The 20464-nt window shown below is 35.0% G+C and overlaps 1 long non-coding RNA gene across 2 annotated transcripts; it reads right to left on the reverse strand.

The window, feature by feature from the left end:
* Positions 1–1086: 1086 nt before the first annotated feature.
* Positions 1087–7417, reverse strand: LOC145560031 (uncharacterized). Of its 2 annotated transcripts, XR_014093075.1 has the most exons (4): positions 7343–7417; positions 7158–7264; positions 2308–2360; positions 1087–1181 (listed from the first exon to the last, which is right to left on the reverse strand). It is a non-coding gene; the product is annotated as an uncharacterized LOC145560031 (long non-coding RNA). The 2 variants fall into 2 exon arrangements; XR_014093074.1 differs by having other exon boundaries at positions 7158–7389.
* Between the last annotated feature and the right edge of the window lie 13047 nt (positions 7418–20464).

Below are 20464 nucleotides of genomic sequence, written 5' to 3' on the forward strand. Positions count from 1 at the left end.
TCACTTAGGCAACACAAAAGAGGGAGAGGGAGAGGAAGAGAGAGAATTTGACTAAGCTTAATATAGTTACTCCCTCCGTCTCATTATAAAAAGTATATCTTGTCTTCTGCAGAGGAGTGAAAAAAGAAGTGGGTGGGTGTGGGGCTCAATTATATAAAGAAATCGGCGGAAAAACTTACTAATAACAAATGTACAATTATAATGGAATATCCAAATACTTTATATGTAGTCTTTTATGAAATATTGCATGCTTTAACATACCTTAATCTTCTTTCAAAACAAAAAGATGAATTCCAGAAATTATGTACTTTGTATTAAACAAGTGTAAACACGCTAGTTATTACATTGTGAAATTATTTACATCAAAGATGGACTTCAACATAAAAGGACCATTTCGTACATCACCTACAGTGTTTTATGAATGCTAAAGGCTTCATGATGTTTGTTACTCCTCTTTTTCTTTTCCTAATGGTTTCTGTCACTTTCAGCAACAATTGGGAACTACCAGTTCAGTACTGTATATATCCTTTTCTAAGATATAATTTAAATAAAGAGGAAAAGGAGAGAGGGGCTCCAGAAACTCTTAAATACCAATTTACTACAGTACTTTGTGAATGGAAACCATACCAGATACATACATATGCATTTGAGGGTTGGTTCTCGGTTGTAATTAATTATAACACTTGAACTTTATCAAGCAAAGATAACCATATCTTGCAAAAGATAAGCTGCTCCGAATCATGTCGAGATGATAGGATACTGTTGAATCTTCAAGATATCACAAGGGTATTGGTACCATAAATATAGAATTTTACTTGCACAAATTAGTGCTCCACGAAGTATATAATTTATTTAGTGAATATGAAGCCTCAATAGAAAGGACTCTTGAGACACATAAGGGCTGCCATGTCAAGGAATTAGCTGCCTTTCAGGTTTTTTTTTTTTTTTTAAATAATAATAATAATAATAATAATTATAAAATAGTATTCTCTATAGTCCATCAAAAATGCACTCACAAGAATAACTTAAGAAACTTATGCATACGATAGCAATCATATAGATGTTTGCTTCATGGCAACTTTCATACGGACCTTTTTGCAGATATTCTGATTGCAGCATAAATTCTTCTCATCATCAGAAGTATCCCAAGCTTGAATAGACATCATTAAGCATAGTAGCATCTACAATAGAAAAAGCCTTTACAATCCCTACTAGCATTTGTCTGCACAATCTATGCAAAAGTTGTACAATCTATTTGTGACTTTATTTTGTGTTACACGGACTTGTGCATGCGTGTCAACACTCAACACGGGTAATGTTAAGTGTCAGACTCAGATATTATGAAAACTCAAATCTGTTCATCGACTAGACTACTATCATCTCTTCATCCTCATCATCCCGAGATTGTAAATGCAGCTTAAGATTTATTATGTAATTTCCATTTCAAGAGAGTTTCAAATTTAGTTAGAGAAATTTGCTATAAAAAGAATTCTCCCTACTTTTTCCAATTTCTTGTAGTATGTACTCATATTCCCTTCATGCGTATACAAAACTTAATTCAAAATGGTGTTAATATATGCCACTTTTAAAAATGTAAAGAGTGAACTCATTTTCTTTCATATATGATTATCTATGATTGTTAAAATATATGTGCAGAATAAATGAAAGATTATTTAAAACAAATTTAGTCGAAAAATACCCTTCTTAAACATAAGCTTTATCACTAGTACTTTTGAGTGGAAGTGAAGGAAAGTGAGAATAGAAAACATGAAAAGATCACAAAAACTATGCTTCACTATCCCCATGATATGACATGTTTTACTCCCTCTTAATTCAAAAACAATTGTTCTTCTAGAATCACGTGTATACAATACTTAAATCTGTATTTAGAATCTAAAACATACCTTTTTTTCATCAATATCAAGATTTAGTTAGCAAAATACTTATTCAGATCCGACTATGAAAAAAAACTTTCCATGTTCAAACTAAATCTAATCAAAAGTCATTCAAACTTGGTTGAAGATTTTGATTAACTCATGTATTCATGTGTGCTTTATGCACAAGAAATGTATATAAGAGATGTAGACATTCCATAAAAATGTGTAGATGTTAATAGTGATTGATTAAGTGGTAAATCATGCATAAATAATTCTTGTATATCAGTATATGTACTATTACACTAATCTAATGCTCAATTGATAGTAGATCGACCTTTAATCCTTCTCTGCTACATATATGATGGGAGATTAAATTAAAAAATGTAGAATTGAAAGAGTAAAAGTTTCAAAGGCTGGGAAATCAATATACCTTGACCAAAGACAACCAAGAGTCTTGTCAGCATCATATCATGACATTCCAACCTGCCAGCACCAAATTAAATCAAGTTATTAAAAAACACACGAAAGAATGCACAATCAATATTAGGAGAAGAAACTGAAACAATGAATTTAGGAGGAGGGGGGGGGGGGGGGGGAAGCAACCAAGTTCCAGCATTAAACCCGGGATCAAAATAAACCTAACAAAGTGTATTAGCATCTATTAAGAGCAAGTGTAAATAATCAAGTCAACTTTTTCTTATAATCTTCTCTTAAGCAATCAAATTCAAGGTAACTTACTGTAAGTGTTGCAAATATTTGCAAAATTTTGAAAATTTGTACACAAGTCCAAAGTTTTATTAGATCTGGGGTATATAATAATCCATGTACCATTCTACAATTCATTCATTTATTCAGTTTAAAGAAATCTGCACTTGTATACATGTAACAGAAGTTAAGCATTAATGTTTACAAAGAAAATTAGAAAATATTATAATAAAAAAGTAAAAGCTTGTCAAATAAATCCCCAAGATAAAGGGCTTTTCAAGATTACCTTCAAAATAGTTAGGAATTGAAAAGACACTGATGTTAATTTTAATACAGATTATTCTCGTACTAGAAAAATTAGGTAACAATTTCTTTATGTTGGAGGCGGTGGGGTGTAAAGGTAAGCTAGCAGGCAGCAGCACCTCTTCTTCTTTCTAGATAAAGGGATTACATAACTTTATAATGAATCTTCACTAGTTCTTTGCTATTGGTATTAACAAAATTTAGCAATTGATGAAAAAGCACTTTATATGAAACAGAATACTGGAAAATATATTTAATACTTCTAAAGAGGCTATAACTAAGGCAATATAAGGGCCATTCAAGAAACATAATCTTAATTTAAGTTGGTAATTTAGAATCACACCCTAAAGAGTTTTCCGGGTGAGGATTTCCCTTGTCCTCCCCTGTCCCCCACTCTCTAGGATCTGGCAGGCAAATCTGAGCAATCTCACAACAATTAAGAGATTATATGTAGTAGAAACATTAGACAGCGGAACCAACTAGAAACAGAAGATGGGTGGTGATGGTGGTGTAAGAGATGCGAATGGTAAAATTTGAGAAAACGATAGTGCTTAAGATGACCAAAGTAGTGGCATACTATTGTAGCCAGAAAAGATATTCCCAAACAGCAGGTAAGTCAGCCAGTAAAATGTCATATTCCATGAAAATGACTATTAAAAGTACCAAAACGCAAACAGAAATAGGCATCAATTTCCAAAAGGTTAATATCAGGACCTATAGTACGCAAGCAACAACAATAAATTAGAAAGGTGTAACCAACATAAGCAACAAATAATAATGTATCTGCATTAATAGTTAGCCATTCTAATTACAAATTTAATCATAACTTTAAAGCAGGGACCAGAAGAGAAAACAAGCAGGCAAATTACACATGTATAAGATTCTACTCTGTTTATGCACAGTGGTAACTGTAATTACAACTAGATCAATATTTTAAATCGCTTTCTATTTACAGCCACAAAAGAACAATGGAGATAAAGGACTAGATTAAAATTTTAATCGCATTCTATTTACAGCCACAAAAGAACACTAGAGATAATTAAGATCTAGAGACAAAAATCTACTGATGCAGTAAAAACTAATAGAACCTCTAGAGCTTTTCAGATACTGTATGATCAGATAACACTACATAATTACACCAAACATTGAGATCGACATTAACCTGGTATGAAATTAAACTTCTAAAGAGGTTCCTTCCCGAGACATGATAAGAGATGGTCATAGGCATCTTTACTCAGTTACTCCTATGTCACAAAGAGTCTCTTTCTATTAGACCCTATATCCAAATTACAATAACTTTTTGCTACTTCACAACAAATAAGAAGTACAAACAATAATTGTGCTATTATCTTATATCCATTATAATCAAAACCTGAAGAGTGATAGGCTTCATTCAATATGAAACAAAAGATAAAACCTGCAACTGGTAAAGGAAGTTGTAACACATAAAACGTTCTATGAGCAACAGATGACAATCTATAACTCTATGTGACAACAGCTCCTAGATTAAAACTGGTGATATTAAAAGCTGCTTCAAAGTTTCTAAATTCCTCATGATAGAGAATAATAAATATAACTGACACTAAAGACAAACTTATTTCTCTTCTATATCAGTTTATTTCCTCTTACTCACAGACCCCACCTCAATACCATGTCCTGAACAACCACACCATGCTTTCCACATTAATATGATATAAGTATGAATGTATGATGATCCTTCATCACCAACAAACCAAGCTTGAAGACTAGCAAGGATTGGAGGACCAAGGTAGACATAAATAAATGAAAACCCAGACTTCAGCAAATCAGAAGTATGCCCAAAATGTAAGATCAATGAGCCCTTTTTAAATTCATGTCTGCTTATACAATAAGAACTAATTTAATCAGCTAAGTGCTTATGTCAGATTATCAGCGATCAGTAATTACCCTGAACAACTCACTTCGCACAGCTTCATCAAAAGAAACTAAAAGCAACCTCAGAATAGAATCTCTATAATTTTTACACAAAACAAGATGTTCCATATCTTTCCCAACATATGGGAGGATTGATTTAGATACCCAAACAAACAATAATGCTGAAATTCACCAGGTGGATGTTCAACACTTATTTATAACTAGGAGCCCATACAACCTAACTTGGAAGATGCACTACCATGACCAAACAAAACTCTAAGAAAATGACTAGGACTAAACCATAGATATTATTAACAAATCAAATACCCTAGAGGCACTAATTGAAGAATTAAAAGAAACCAATGGTCGATAATAAGTGATAACCATAACCCAGTTGCTGCTATATAGCAGTATAGAATGCACCCCAAGATAAGCATTTAATAGCCAGGCACTAAAAATGGTCTGCACAATAAGCAGTGTCCTATTCTTCATACAGGTCACATTATAGTTTATAAGTTCTATAGTTATCTCTAATTAACAGCTCATCACATTGATTGATTTCAGCTGATTAGATCTGGAGCAAACTGAGCACAAATCATACAAAGCATACACACTTTAATAGCCAATAAGTAATACTTTTAGCACTGTAAAAATTACTCAACTTGGAAAGACCTTTGATGGGTGTTGGTCTGTAGCCAGTATTAATAGATGGGAATAAACAAATGTATAAAGTTCAATGGTTTCCAGCACATGAAAGTCTCCTCACGTACATAAGAAAGACTGTCACATATAGCAGAGACAACATCTATCTAATTTAAACGCTTAAGTGATATATAACAGCATTTCACAAAAATAGACTTTGTAAATCTTACAAAACAATGTTTTCCATGGGGAAAGGTTTTATGAGAGATTGGGAGGTACCAAGTTAACGATTTCATGTTGTTTCAACAGATCTAGTTAAGACCAATCCTCACAATGTAAATTGAATTTTAAGATATTACTACGTATTTGTTAGCAAATACAAGTAGCTGGAATACCCCAAGAAAATAATTGAAAGAAGGCATGTAGCAAGACTAGCAACCAGAAGGAGAAACATGCCTGGGGCTTAGGAAAATCAACAAGCAGGCAACCCTTCAGTTTTATTGATAATAAATCACTGGACAAAGTATATTTGCATTTCTTACATGGGTACTAATATACTGGAAGCCTTTCTAAAGCACATTTACATACTACATTTTCGTAAAACCTCATATAATGGTGCAATTAGCAAAGGTAGTTCTTGTCCTATTGCTTCAGTTGAGACTGAAAGCAACCGATAAGGGACAATCATGTTGGATCGTAATGAATTCATTTCAATGTATATTATTTAAGCATCAACTTTTTAAGGATTTAACAAGTACAGAAATGGGGATAAGATGATTTAAAATGTGTCTTAGAGACCATGAAAAGTCATATGGAGCAATCTTTAATACACGCAGGGAGTAATACAGTACAATGCATGAGAATCTTATCTATCCCTTTTTTCCAATGCCAATCAAACAGAAAAAATAACTTTAATCCCCACATGCTTGCACCCCATTGTTTCTCTATGAGATATACATAATAGCCTTTTGTTTAACCTACTCATGTTATATATCCCTTTTAAACTTTCATCTGAAATAACTGTCACATTACTCCCCGCCATAATTTAAGACTCGTCATAATTTCAATTACACCCTTTCTTCTTCCTAAGTGAAGTAGATTACTATTGCTCAGCGCGCTAGCTCCTCTATGTCTTTGCTTCGTGCAGCCTAATTAAAAAGGGGGCAATGTTCTCCTCCACAATTGTCACCACTAGTTACAAAACTCAAATTAAAATTAGGACTCGTAATTTCAATAAAGCCCTTTACCTTTATACTCCTTCTGTTTCGTTTTGTTGTTGTTGTTGTTGTTTTTTTTTTTTTTTTTTTTTTTTTTTACGCTTTGACCTTTTTTTCTCTCATAAAAAAATTACAAATGTATAAAGCAAAAAGGAACAAAGAGAGTAATATTGTAGTTAGTTACCATCCTCTCTAATCATAATCTGTTCCGTACTTCGAATTATATAGAAAAAATTTCTGAAGAAGAATCTCATGACGAACATAAATTAAATTGAATGGGTACAACAATAGAATTGATTAATTACACAATATTCCATAAACAAGATTATAATTATCACATAAATAAGATATGAGCAAGCAATTGAAGCAGGATAAAGGAAGAATTGGCTTGATTCAACCCTTTAACAATTACATTGAACAGCAAATATGAATAAATTTGAAATTCCAAATTAGAAACCCTAATTGTCGGGTAAGAAATCAATAAATTCAAAAATCAAGCAGAAATCATAAATTAACTTACATTTAAAATTGATGCAAATGCCGAGAATTGCAAATGATTAACAAAGGGAACAGACAGTTGAACACTAGAATCACTTCAAAAATGGCGCGAAAACATAGCTATGACGTCTGCAACATTTGTTTAATTGAAGCTTAAAAACCCCAATAGAAAATTAGAAATGTAAGAGTGTAGGACTAATGGCCTACCAAAGACCCAAAGTACGTAGTGAATCCAATCCTCCATCATGAATTTTACTGTACATTGTTATTGAGATTTTTTTTTGACACAAGATTATTGAGATTTGAAATAACTAAAAAAAAAATTAACTATATGTAGGGTTGTTCATCAGTCCAAGAACAGACCGGACCAGAACAGATCGAACACCGAAAATTAGAATTTTAAGAAGCGAAGACCGAACCGATTAAGCTAGGATCAAACCCATACCAGACCGAAAAAATAGGTCCACAACCAATGCATGGTTCGTGCAGGCGGATGCACAATCCACATGGTGCATCTCTTCCAAAAAAAAGCGGAAAGAACATTGCATAGATCTATAAAGAACATTTAGTTTAAGTGAAAAGAACATATTATAGAATTGTAAAGAACATTGTATAGAAATGTAAAGAACATTCCGTTAAAGTGCAAAGAACATGTTATAAAATTGTAAAGAACATAACGTGCAGTTAAATAATGTTCTTTATCTTTATGTTCTTTGATTGTCAGAATAATGTATTTTTATTTATGACATATGTTAATTGTTTATTTTGAAATGTTCTTTGAATTTTGTCTTTAGATTATGATGGTTGAATAAAAATAATGTTCATTACATTATATTATCATTAAAGGTGATAAAAAATTCGGGTCGGGCTGGGCTATAACATAATATCTCGTGTCCAAAAAATCCGAAAAATGTAGTGGGCTTTTCGACTTTTTTTCGGGCCGAGTTAGTATTTTTTTTTAACTAAAAATGCATTTTTAGGCTTGCCTAAACCCGCCCTATTTTCGGGTTAGATCGGGTCGGGTCGGGTTTGGTCAGGCCGAAGTTGATCACCTCTAATTATCATGTTTTTAATTGATATTACGGACGTTCTTTAGATATATATATATATATATATATATATATATATATATATATATATATATATATATATATATATATATATATATATATATATATATATATATATATATATATATATAAAGAACGTGAAGTTGGATGTTTTTTTTTTACAAAATAGGTATATGTTCTTTATAAAACAACTACATGTTCATTACAATACAGCTCTAATTTGGATTTTCGACTTTTTTCCGGGTCGAGTTTGGATTTTTTTAACTAAAAATGCATTTTTAGGCTTGTCTAAACCCGCCCTATTTTCGGGCTGCGCCGGGTCGGGTCGGGCCGAAATTGATCACCTCTAATTATCATGTTTTTAATTAATATTACGGATGTTCTTTAATTAGATATATATAAAGAACATAAAGTTGGATGTTTTTTTTTACAAAATAGGTATATGTTCTTTATAAAACAACTATATGTTCATTACAATATAGCTATATGTGATGTTATTTATGAAAAAGCTATATGTTCTTTACAAAACAAATGTACGTTCTTTACTGAACAACGGAATGTTCATTCCACGTTTTTAAAGAGAAAACGGATGCACGGAGCATCGTGCATCCGCCTCCATAGAACAAATTTCAGTCCACAACCCGGACCGGACCGTTTTGGGCCGATTTAAGAAATTTTTTAAAAAGAATTCTAATTTTTAAATAATTTTATGGAAAACTCGAAAAAAAATAAAGAAATTAAAATCTAGGAAAAATTAGAAAAAATAATCCCAACTTTGTCTAATTTATGTAGAATAATCCCAACTTTCGTTAATACTGGAATAATCCGAACTTTGGGGGTCTTCTTTTTCTTCAATCCCAAACCGGTCAACCAAAGTCAATGACCTATTATATCAGGTCACTTGACACGTGTCAAGTCCTGATTGGTCTAAAAAAATTAAAAAAAAAAAACAAAAAACAAAAAACAAAAAATAAGAAAACCACTCAGCAACCCCTTCCCCCACCGCAGCATGCACCTGACCACCACCATAACCTAGCCCGCCGCCCCACCTATCCACCCTAACCTCCACAACCACAGCCCAGGCCGCCGCATCTCCCCCGCCCTTTGAGTCGCCTTTTTCCCCTATCCCCGAAACCCCACGCAACCGCCTAAATCACCAACCCCAAAAACCACCGTAACCCCAAAACACTCCTCTCCCACCCCGAAACCCTAGCGTCTAGGGTTTTCGATGGTGGGGGAGGAGTGTTTTGGTAGTTTTCGGGAGTGGGCTGGTGGCTGTGAGGGATTTTCGAGAGTGGGGTTGGTGGCTTTAGGGGTTTTCGAATCTGGTGGCTTTTGGGGTTTTCGAATCTGGTGGCTTTTGACAGGGGTGCCGGAGTTTCGGAGAGGGGGGATGGTGGTTTGGCTGGTGGCTGGTGGTTGGGGCTTTGGCCGGTGGTTATGGTTTTTTTTTTTTTTTTTTTAATTTTTTTTTTTGTTTTTTTTTTGTTTTTTTATAAATATTTTTAGCTAATTAATTTGTGACACGTGTCACTTTAACAAAAAAAAAAAAAAAAAATTACCCCATTGAACCGGTTACCGGTATTTGAGATTGAAGAAAAAGAATACCCCCCAAAGTTCGGATTATTCCAGTATTAATGAAAGTTGGGATTATTCTACATAAATTAGACAAAGTTGGGATTATTTTTTCTAATTTTTCCTAAAATCTACCCTTTATTGTCTTTTTTTGTATATTTAGTACAAAAAAAGCTCATAAATTTAAAGTTTTTTATGCTTATTAAGGATAATTTTAACCATTATTTAAGGTTTCACGCGTGTTTTTAATAAAAAAAATCCCGGTTATAGGGTTTTGGACCGGACCAGAACGAAGACCGAAAAAATACATTTCTAGACCCGAAGACCGGATCGATTAATTCGGTCCGGTCTGGTCCGAGGTGGTCCGGTCCATTTTTTCGGTCCGGGCCTATTAATGAACACCCCTAAATACATAATGTATATCATATAGGAAAAATACGCTTTAATAATCCCAACTTTGCTCAATTTACTTTAAATAATCCCAACTTTCGATTATTCTGCAATGATCCCAACTTTCACCTGTGTTTTCTTTCTTCAGTTCGGATTACTGGTTACCTGAAGAAAGGGTTAATTTCTTTTAAAAAAAACAAAAATATATGACACGTGTAGCTTTTTAATTGGTTCAAAAAAATAAATTAATAAATTTAAATTAATCAAATTATAAAATAAAAAAATAAAAAAACAAAAAAAACAAAGACCACCAGCCATCCACTGCTGGTGGCGGCACTTCCCCAACCAACAAGACCCACAACCAAACCACCATCTTTGATCCCCAACCCCTCTTTTCCGACCTACCGGAAACCATCCCTGCACCGAAAACCCTCTCGTCACTCCTTTTGATTGCGATTCCCGGCGATTATAGGAGAGAGAAAGGGTTGTGTTTTTGTGTTTCGGGGATAAGGGAGGTGATTTCGAGGGTCAGGGTTGGTTTTACAGGAGGTTTCGGGGGTTGGGGGGGATAGGGACGGTTTCAGGGATGTGGCCTGGGATTTGGTTATGGTGGTTTTGGGTTTTATTGGCGGCGGTTTCGACGCTAGAGTTTTGGCTATGGCTGGTTTGGTGGTGGGGAGAGGAAGAGGGGGGCGATTTCACGGTTAAGGCGGTTTCTAAGGAGTTTTTGGTGGCTGGGGCAAGGGAGACGGTGGTTCGGGGTTGGCTGTGGATGGAAGTGGTCACCGCCAGTGGTTGTGGGCTGGTGGTGGCTACTTTTGATTTTTTTTTTTTCTTTTTTTAATTGATTTTTTCTTTAATTTTTTGGACCACTTACGACTTGACACGTGTCAAGTGACTTAGAATATTAGGTCATTGACTTTTGTTGACCGGTTTGGGACTGAAGAAAGAAAATGCAGGTGAAAGTTGGGATCATTACAGAATAATCAAAAGTTGGGATTATTTAAAGTAAATTGAGCAAAGTTGGGATTATTAAAGTGTATTTTTCCTATCATATAATGAAATAAAAATTAGTTGGAAATTTTGTTAAAAATAATCCCAACTTTCACGTATTCTCTTTAAATAATCCCAACTTTCAATTATTATGAAATAATCCCAACTTTGGGGTGTATCTGCTTAAAACAGGCCTAAGTGACCGATAACCGGTTAAAGAAGTAATTTTTTTTTTTTGCCTTTTTTATAACACGTGTCATCGTGTGATTAGCTGAAAATTTAAAAAAAATATTTTAAAAAAAAACATTATCCCCAACCCACGACAACCACCACCACCAGCCAAATTTCCGATGGACTTCCCCCAACGGCCAGTGCAGACATCCCCCGTCCAAACCGTCACACCCAGCCCTCCTCCCCCGCGCCGGCACTCCCCTTCTCGGCGTACCTTGCCCCAAAACCACCAAACCTGCCCAATGAATTAATCACCTGAATTTCCAAAAAAACAACCTCGCCGCCGCGAAAACCCCCAAACGACCCTTCCCCCACCACTGAAACCCTAGCGCTAGAGTTCCAATGGTGGGGGAAGGGTCGTTTGGGGGTTTTTGCGGCGACGAGCTTATTTTTTGGAATTTCGTGGGTTTTAGGGTGGGCGGATTTGGTGGTTATTGGGGATGGAGCGCCAGGAAGAATGGCTGACCGACGTGAAGGACGAGGGGAAGGAGTAACTGCCGACGCGTGGGGTGGGGAAGAGCGACGCTCCCGACCGCCGCCGTGGTGATTGGAAAGGTGGTTCATGGGTGGAGGTGTTAGGGCAGTTTTATTTTTTAAGTTTTTTTTTTTAAAAATAATTTTATTAATAAAATTTTGTAAAAAAAATAACTAATCAGTGATGCCACGTGTCTCAAAAACCTGTTATAATAGGTTAGTAACCAGTCAGGGCCTGTTTTGAGCGAATACACCCTAAAGTTGGGATTATTTAATAATAATCGAAAGTTGGGATTATTTAATAATAATCGAAAGTTGGGATTATTTAAAGCGAAAACGTGAAAGTTGGGATTATTTTTTACAAATTTTCAAAATTAGTTTAACTTATTAAAGTCATGGTAATTTTGAAAACTGACAACTCAAAAATATAAACACCTTTTTCTTGTTTCCTGTTTTTTTTTATTTTTAGTTTTCAAAAAAATAGAAAACTGAAAACAAATAACGATGTGAAACAATCCCTAAAAAGTTTGCTTTAATTAAGAGTTTGCCATGAGATATGTCTGTCTTTCATAACTACGGATTACGATACCACTTTTGCAAAATGATAAAATAGTAAAATACCAAGCAATGATTGATGTAACTAATTGGTAGGGATGGCAACGGGTCGGATCCGGACCGGGTCCGGATGGACCCGGTTCCAGATCCAACCTGGATCCGTCGGATCTGGGAAATGAAGACCCAAATCCAGATCCGACGGGTCCAACGGATCCGGGTCCAATATGTTTTGCCTAATTTTTGCAATAAATGTAATTTTTGGGTCAAAAAATGCATTTGGGTCAAAAAATGCATTTCAAACTTCTGTCGGGGTTATTAAATTAAACCTTAATTAAAGTTATACAACTAATCTAAAAACACAAAGTAACCGAGGACCAAAAAAAAAAGTACAAATTAACCAATTTATACACTTACATTTTGAAATAAAATTATAACAACAAAAAAAAGTATGATGTTATAAATGAGCAAGTGAAAAAACAATGATGATGTCTCCGATATGGAGCATCCAAAATTCATTATTAACATTTTTAATAATAAACAAACAATTTTAGTTTTTTTTTTAATAGGAAAATTAGAAAATGGGTAAACAGATCTAAGTCCGGGTCTAGGGGCCAGACCCGGATCCAGAACCTTTTTTTAAGCATGACCTAGATCCGTGAAAAACGGATCTGGATCCACGAATCTGGGTCGGGTCCAGATCCATTGCCATCTAGAGATGGGCCTTAAAAAGAAAAGGTATATAAAGCTAAATTTTTAGTCAGGTCACAAGACAGCGACACTTGGCGTTCCAACTTTTTGCCAAGTGTCGTGCCACGTTGGATATATTTAAATAGACTTCACAAGATAAAATAAAAAAGAAAGTTAGTTTAGAAATCTATTTGGATAGAATTTTAGGATAAAATTGTTGGTTTAGAATTTTATTTTCGATAAAATACCAATATTTCAAATGTACAAATTGAATAATAATTCTAATCAAAAAAATTATTAGATTATAATTCTAAAAAATTATCATATAAATTTATTTTTAATATCATAATAGATTATGTAGACTTGTCAATTAGCTAGGGTCAGGTCATGAGTCATCTCAGATGGGTCACTTCAAGTTACGAGTCAAGAAATGTTCAACCCTTGCCCAAAGTTTTGGGTTCGGGTCAACCCAACGGATTTTGAACATTTATTTATTTTATTTTATTTTTTACTATTTTTTAATTTTTTAATGTAATTAAATCAAACATTTCCACCAACATTATTATTATTATTCATTATATGCCTACTAGATAACAAATCGTCACAAAAGCACGTCAATTACTAATTAATTTTGTATTAATGATCTTTTTTAAAGACATATAGATTAAAAATTTTATTTTAAAATTCAAAAATAAAAAAAAACTGGGCATCGCACGGGCACAAAACTGGTTACTAATATATATAAAGCTAAACTTTTAGCCAGGTCACGAGATTGCGACACTTAGCGTTCCAACTTTTCGACAAGTGTCGCGCCACGTTAGATAGATTTAAATAGACTTTATAAGATAAAAAAAGTTAATTAAGAATTTTATTTGGATAGAATTTTAGGATAAAATTGTTAGTTTAGAGTTTTATTATCGATATAATACTAATATGTACAAATTGAATTATAATTTTATTCAAAAATTTATTAGATTATAATTCTCAAAAATTATCATATAAATTTATTTTTTGTATCATGATTGTAGGGAATATTTTCAAGCATTAATCCCACTAGCTTGAACCCCACTGTGATCATACACTAAAGTACGGTGGCGTCCAAAAGAGAAGAAGATAGAGCAAAAGAGTCGCCAACAAGTTTTTAGGAACTTGTAAACCGTTCACAGGGTGAAGGTTACACCCCTTAACGATCCAAGAGATCGTCAACTCCATAAGGTCTTGAACCAAATAAGGGTTCGGGGATGAAGGTACAAATCCAACCTAAAAGAGATTGAACCTTCCCTAATAATAGGCCTCTACTTTATTCTGATCGTATTCATGTGCGCTTTTTGACTAACATGCAATCAATAGGATTAACCCTAAACCTGTTTATCTATGTTGGTTGAATATAAATGCACAAATAAATCTATTATTGGCGATCACTTGAAATTATAATCAAATTAACCCTAACAAGATTATTAATTATCTTATTAAGCGTGACTACAAGTACAAATTCCCTTTAAAAATGCAATAAAGGTGTGATCAAGCAATAACAAAATAAGCAACATAATAAATAATTATGAATAATAATTATAATAATCATAACAATAATTATAATAATCATCATCAAATAATAATAATAATAACATCCATAATCACCATAAATTATAACAATTATAATCATAATCATGTTCATGTTAATATTAAAGCATAATAATAGCAAGATCATAGGCAAGATACTAACAAGATTAATAACAAACCCTAGCATGTCACTAAGCAATAAAAATCAAATCTTTAGCCCTAACATGATACTAGCAATCATAAATATTAGGAAGAACATAGGAAGCATCGCAGGAATCATATTTAATATATTTGATATTATAACCTTTTCCCTAAACATGATATTAGGAATATCATAATAACAATCTAAACATGATTTCTACATCATAATATCAATAAATCAATTAAAGTACTTACTTTGATGCCTCGTACCTCTTTCTAATAACAAAATACGCACGTTAGTAATTTCAAGGAAAATAATAAACAAACAATTAAATTAAATGATTGAAATAGAGATTTGGGACCAAACCCTCAGAAATTAAACCTTTCCCGTCTAGGGCGAAGGCAACTTCGAATATGGCTAGGTGTTTTCTAGATCTTGTGAATGCGGAATTTTGTATGTAAAAAGCAAAGTTTAGAGAAAGAAAGAGAGAATTGAAAGATTAAAGAATGCTAACTGATTGTAGATGAGAACTTGTGAATGAGGAGAATTGGTGAATATTGATGAATGAAAACGGAGTTTTTAATACGATATTTATAGTGAAAATCAGCCAAAAAGATAAAATAAACAAAACAGAGTCTGACGCACAAAAAACAGAGTTGGCGCCAACCCTGGCTAGCTGGCGCCAGGCACCAACACTAGCGCCAGGCGCCAGGCACCAACACTAGCGCCAGGCGCCAATGGCTAGCGCCAGGCCTGGTTCCAGGCGCCAAAGCCTAGGGTCAGGCGCCAAGCCTATTTCCAACGCGTTTTCGAAAATCAGATAAGTTTGCCGTACTGGAGGATAAAATCATATAATTTCCTCGAAAATGCTATTTGATTTTGATTAATACTCTGAAAAGTCAACAAAAGTCAATTTATCAGTGCTAATTGAATTAGGAATGAAAAGAACCTTCTAGAAGAATCTAGAAGACTAAAACCATTCCTAATTGCATTAGGAATGATAAATCATATTAGGCCCTCCCCTAGATCATTGGGCCGTACATAAAGCTCAAACCGGGCCCAGTTTAGTAAATTGGCCATAACTTCCTCAATATTCATCGGAATTGGGCTTATAATATATCGTTGGAAAGGTCTTTGCAAGCCCCATCCAACTACACTACTATTGGACCCATATCATGGACCAACCAAACTGGATTGGATGTTTTCTAAAAATAAGTTTTCAAAAACAGAGAGAAGAGAAAAGAAAAGAAAACTTTCCGCAACACTAGACTTTCCACACTTTCACTTCATTCGATTATGATTCGACGTGAAAGGTACTCATCACTGGGTTTGGTTTTGGGGAGACACAAATGGGTGTCTACAGAAGCCCCCACTTTGACTGAGTTTGGAGAAACGCGAGTTTCGAAAAACGAAAGTCAAAGTAGCGATAGGGACGGAGAATGATTTAGAACGTTCTGCGATCCTAAATCACTCTTGTAACGTCGATACCTGCAAAACTAGCGTTAGTTAAACAGATAAAAGAGTTAAGAAACGCGTATCTTGCACCGTCGAGCACACGTCTCTGAAAGTAACCGATTGTTGCCTGTAGACACCCATTTGTGTCTCCCCAAAACCAAACCCAGTGATGAGTACCTTTCACGTCGAATCATAATCGAATGAAACGAAAGTGTGGAAAGTCTAGTGTTGCGGAAAGTTTTATTTTCTTTTCTCTTCTCTCTGTTTTTGAAAACTTATTTTAAGAAAACAGCCAATCCAGTTTGGTTGGTCCATGATATGGGTCCAATAGTAGTGTAGTTGTATGGGGCTTGCAAAGACCATTCCAACGATATATTATAAGCCCAATTCCGATGAATATTGAGGAAGTTATGGCCAATTTACTAAACTGGGCCCGGTTTGAGCTTTATGTACGGCCCAATGATCTAGGGGAGGGCCTAATATGATTTATCATTCCTAATGCAATTAGGAATGGTTTTAGTCTTCTAGATTCTTCTAGAAGGTTCTTTTCATTCCTAATTCAATTAGCATTGATAAATTGACTTTTGTTGACTTTTCAGAGTTTTAATCAAAATCAAATAGCATTTTCGAGGAAATTATATTATTTTATCCTCCAGTACGGTAAACTTATCGGATTTTCGAAAATGCGTTGGAATCAGGCTTGGCGCCTAACCCCAGGCCTTGGCGCCTGGAACCAGGCCTGGCGCTAGCCATTGGCGCCTGGCGCTAGTGTTGGTGCCTGGCGCCAGCTAGCCAGGGTTGGCGCCAGCTCTGTTTTTTGTGCGTCAGACTCTGTTTTGTTTAATTTATCTTTTTGGCTGATTTTCTCTATAAATATCGTATTAAAAACTCCGTTTTCATTCACCAATTGTTTTCATTCATCATCAACAATCATTAATTCTTTAGCATTCTCTAAATCATTCATCTCTCTTAAAACATTCAATTCTTTCTTACTTTGCTTTTTCATACAAAATTCCGCATTCACAAGATCTAGAAACACCTAGCCATATTCAAAGTTGCCTTCGCCCTAGACGTGAAAGGTTTAATTTATGAGGGTTTGGTCTCAAATCTCTATTTCAATTATTTAATTTAATTGTTTATTATTTTCCTTGAAGTTACTAACGTGTGTATTTTGTTATTAGAAAGAGGTACGAGGCATCAAAGTAAGTACTTTATTGATTTATTGATGTTATGATGTAGAAATCATGTTTATATTGTTATTATGGTATTCCTAGTATCATGTCTAGGGTACTTTTAATATTAAATATGATTGTTACGATGCTTCCTATGTTCTTCCTAATATTTATGATTGTTAGTATCATGTTAGGGTTAAATATTTGATCTTGATTGCTTAGTGACATGCTAGGGTTTGTTATTAATCTTGTTAGTATCATGCCTAGGATCTTGCTTTTTTTATTATGCTTTAATATTAACATGAATATGATTATGATTATAATTGTTATAATTTATTATTATTTTGATGATGATTATAATTTTATTGTTGTGATGATTGATTATTTATCATGTTGCTTGATATATTTTATTGTTATTGCTTGATCACCTTTTATGCATGTTTAAAGGGAATTGGTACTTGTAATCACGCTTAATAAGATAATTAATAATCTTGTTTAGGGTTAATGTGATTATAATTCAAGTGATCGCCAATAATAGTTTGTTTGTGCATTAATATTCAACCAACATAGATTAAACAGGTTTAGGGTTGATCCTATTGATTGCATGTTAATTAAAAAGCGCACATGAATACGATCAGAATAAAGTAGAGGCCTATTATTAGGGCAGGTTCAATCTCTTTTAGGTTGGATTTGTACCTTCATCCCCGAACCCTTATTTGGTTCTAGACCTTATGGAGTTGACGATCTCTTGGATCGCTAAGGGGTGTAACCTTCACCTCGTGAACGGTTTACAAGTTCCTAAAAAAACTTGTTGGCGACTCTTTTGCTCTATCTTCTTCCCTTTTGGACGCCACCGTACTTTAGTGTATGATCACAGTGGGGTTCAAGCTAGTGGGATTTTAAAGGCTTGAAATTATTCCCTACATTGCCGCTTCTGTTGTTTTGATGACCTCCTACAAGCTAGAGAATGTCATCCCGCTTGAAAACCGCTACGCCTGTAACTGCTTCCAAATTAGAAGATTGCTTCGCCTGAAACGATCCTCCTCCGCTTTGATAATATTCCACGTCCAAGGGAATACCATCAAAGATTGCTTCTCTTGAAACAATCCTCAGTTGCATTGGTAATATTCCACGTCCAAGGGAATACTATCGAAGATTGCTTCTCTTAAAACAATCTCCATCCGCATTGATAATATTCCGCGTCCAAGGGAATACTATTGAAGATTGCTTCTTTTGAAACAATCTCCATCCGCATTGATAATATTCCGCGTCCAAGGGAATACTATCGAAGATTGCTTCTCTTGAAACAATCCTCAGTTGTTTGTGACAACCCTCCACAATCTAGGGAACGTCATCTTGCTGTTTGTTTTGACGATCTTCCGCAATCTAGGGAACGCCGTCGATCAATGTTGCTACATCTCGAGCCTTTTCTTGAATCATAGTGATAGCCTTTCCTATCATAGCAAAAGTCATCGAATACCGCCCATCTCGTGCTATCTTCTCAAATCTTGGTGACAACCTCCACAATCTTAGCGAACGCCGTCGAAGACCGCCCATCTCGTGCTATCTTCTCAAATCTTGGGTGACAACCTCCACAATCTTAGCAAATGCCGTCGAAGACCGCCCATCTCGTGCTATCTTCTCAAATCTTGGGTGACAACCTCCACAATCTTAGCGAATGCCGTCGAAGACCGCCCATCTCGTGCTATCTTCTCAAATCTTTGGTGACAACTTCCACAATCTTAGCGAATGCCGTCGAAAATAACTTTACTTGAAGTCATCCTCAGTTGTTGCGATAATATTCCGAAGAAAATTACCGAAGACCAACACTTGTCGATCTTTAAAGCTCGCTCGAACTTTGCTTCTGCTATGCCTGTACGTCGGCGCTTTCGTTGTTTTGAACCTATACGTCGGTGCCTTTTCTGCTTTTGAGCCAATGCTTAGGCGCTTTAAGCTAAGTGAGACTATCTTTCATCAGGTCGATCACTTATTTGCTGTCGTAATCAAACCGACTACTTAATCATGTCAAATTGCTTATAGGGGCTAACTGGCGTACCAAGGAACTCGAAATTGTTGTATGAGGTTGAAATCACCTTTCTGATAGGCTTCGAGCTCTGTCGCTGCTGAGATATCTCTGGCGCCAAGAATTGGAGTAGGATCCTCCCTATTCTGCTGCACCTGTATTTATTTTTTACTATAGAACTTTGTCAATCTCTTTAATTATCTTAGGGTTGACCTAAGGTTTAGCGTTGCTTGACTCATTGACTTGACATGACTCAAGGTATAAACTTGACTCGATATGATTGACTGACTCGAGGTTGACTCAACTCGAAGTGAAACAACACGTGTGACTCGTGACCCGTGTGCGCATTGTAATGTGATTGTGCGACTCGAAAATGCAAAAAAGCAAAAATTTTCCGTCGTTTTTGTGGAGGGTACCGACTTTCTCCCGAAAAAGAAAGACGCGAAAAAGAATCGAAATGAAGTTTTCGAAGGTGCATGTTGAATGAGCTTAGTCAAATGTTGTTTGATACTATCTCTCAAGGTGCAAGGATTAATCCACCCTAGGCTATCTCAATGGTTGACTCAATGATGAAAGTATTTGGGTAACTTAGGCACAGAGGCTAAGCACTTCATACTTCGTGATGCAATGATGAGTGATGTTGATATAACAAGGCATGCTTCAACGGTGTATTAAGATTTCATGACAAAGGGTTCCTGAGGGAAGTAAATTTGGTCATGTATTTGTGCAGTGTGTGATAGTGACACTAAAGCTAGACCACAAGAGCTAAGTGTGTGGAAAAATGTTATTTTTAGAAGAATCAAAATATGGTGACTCTTAGGCTAAGGTAAGCTAATAATGTAGGGATCAAGTCCCCAAGTCTAGCTCTAAGTGAATAGGGATGAGCATTGTAGATCCCTTGATATGATCATGGTGTAAGTGTGTGAATGTGAATATGAATGCATGTTTATTACGGCCGCACCTCGATGTGAGGTTGCCTACGTATCCGTTAGGAATCAGGCC

This window comes from Chenopodium album, chromosome 9 (genome assembly GCF_948465745.1).
Source record: "Chenopodium album chromosome 9, dcCheAlbu1.1, whole genome shotgun sequence".
NCBI lineage: Eukaryota > Viridiplantae > Streptophyta > Magnoliopsida > Caryophyllales > Amaranthaceae > Chenopodium > Chenopodium album.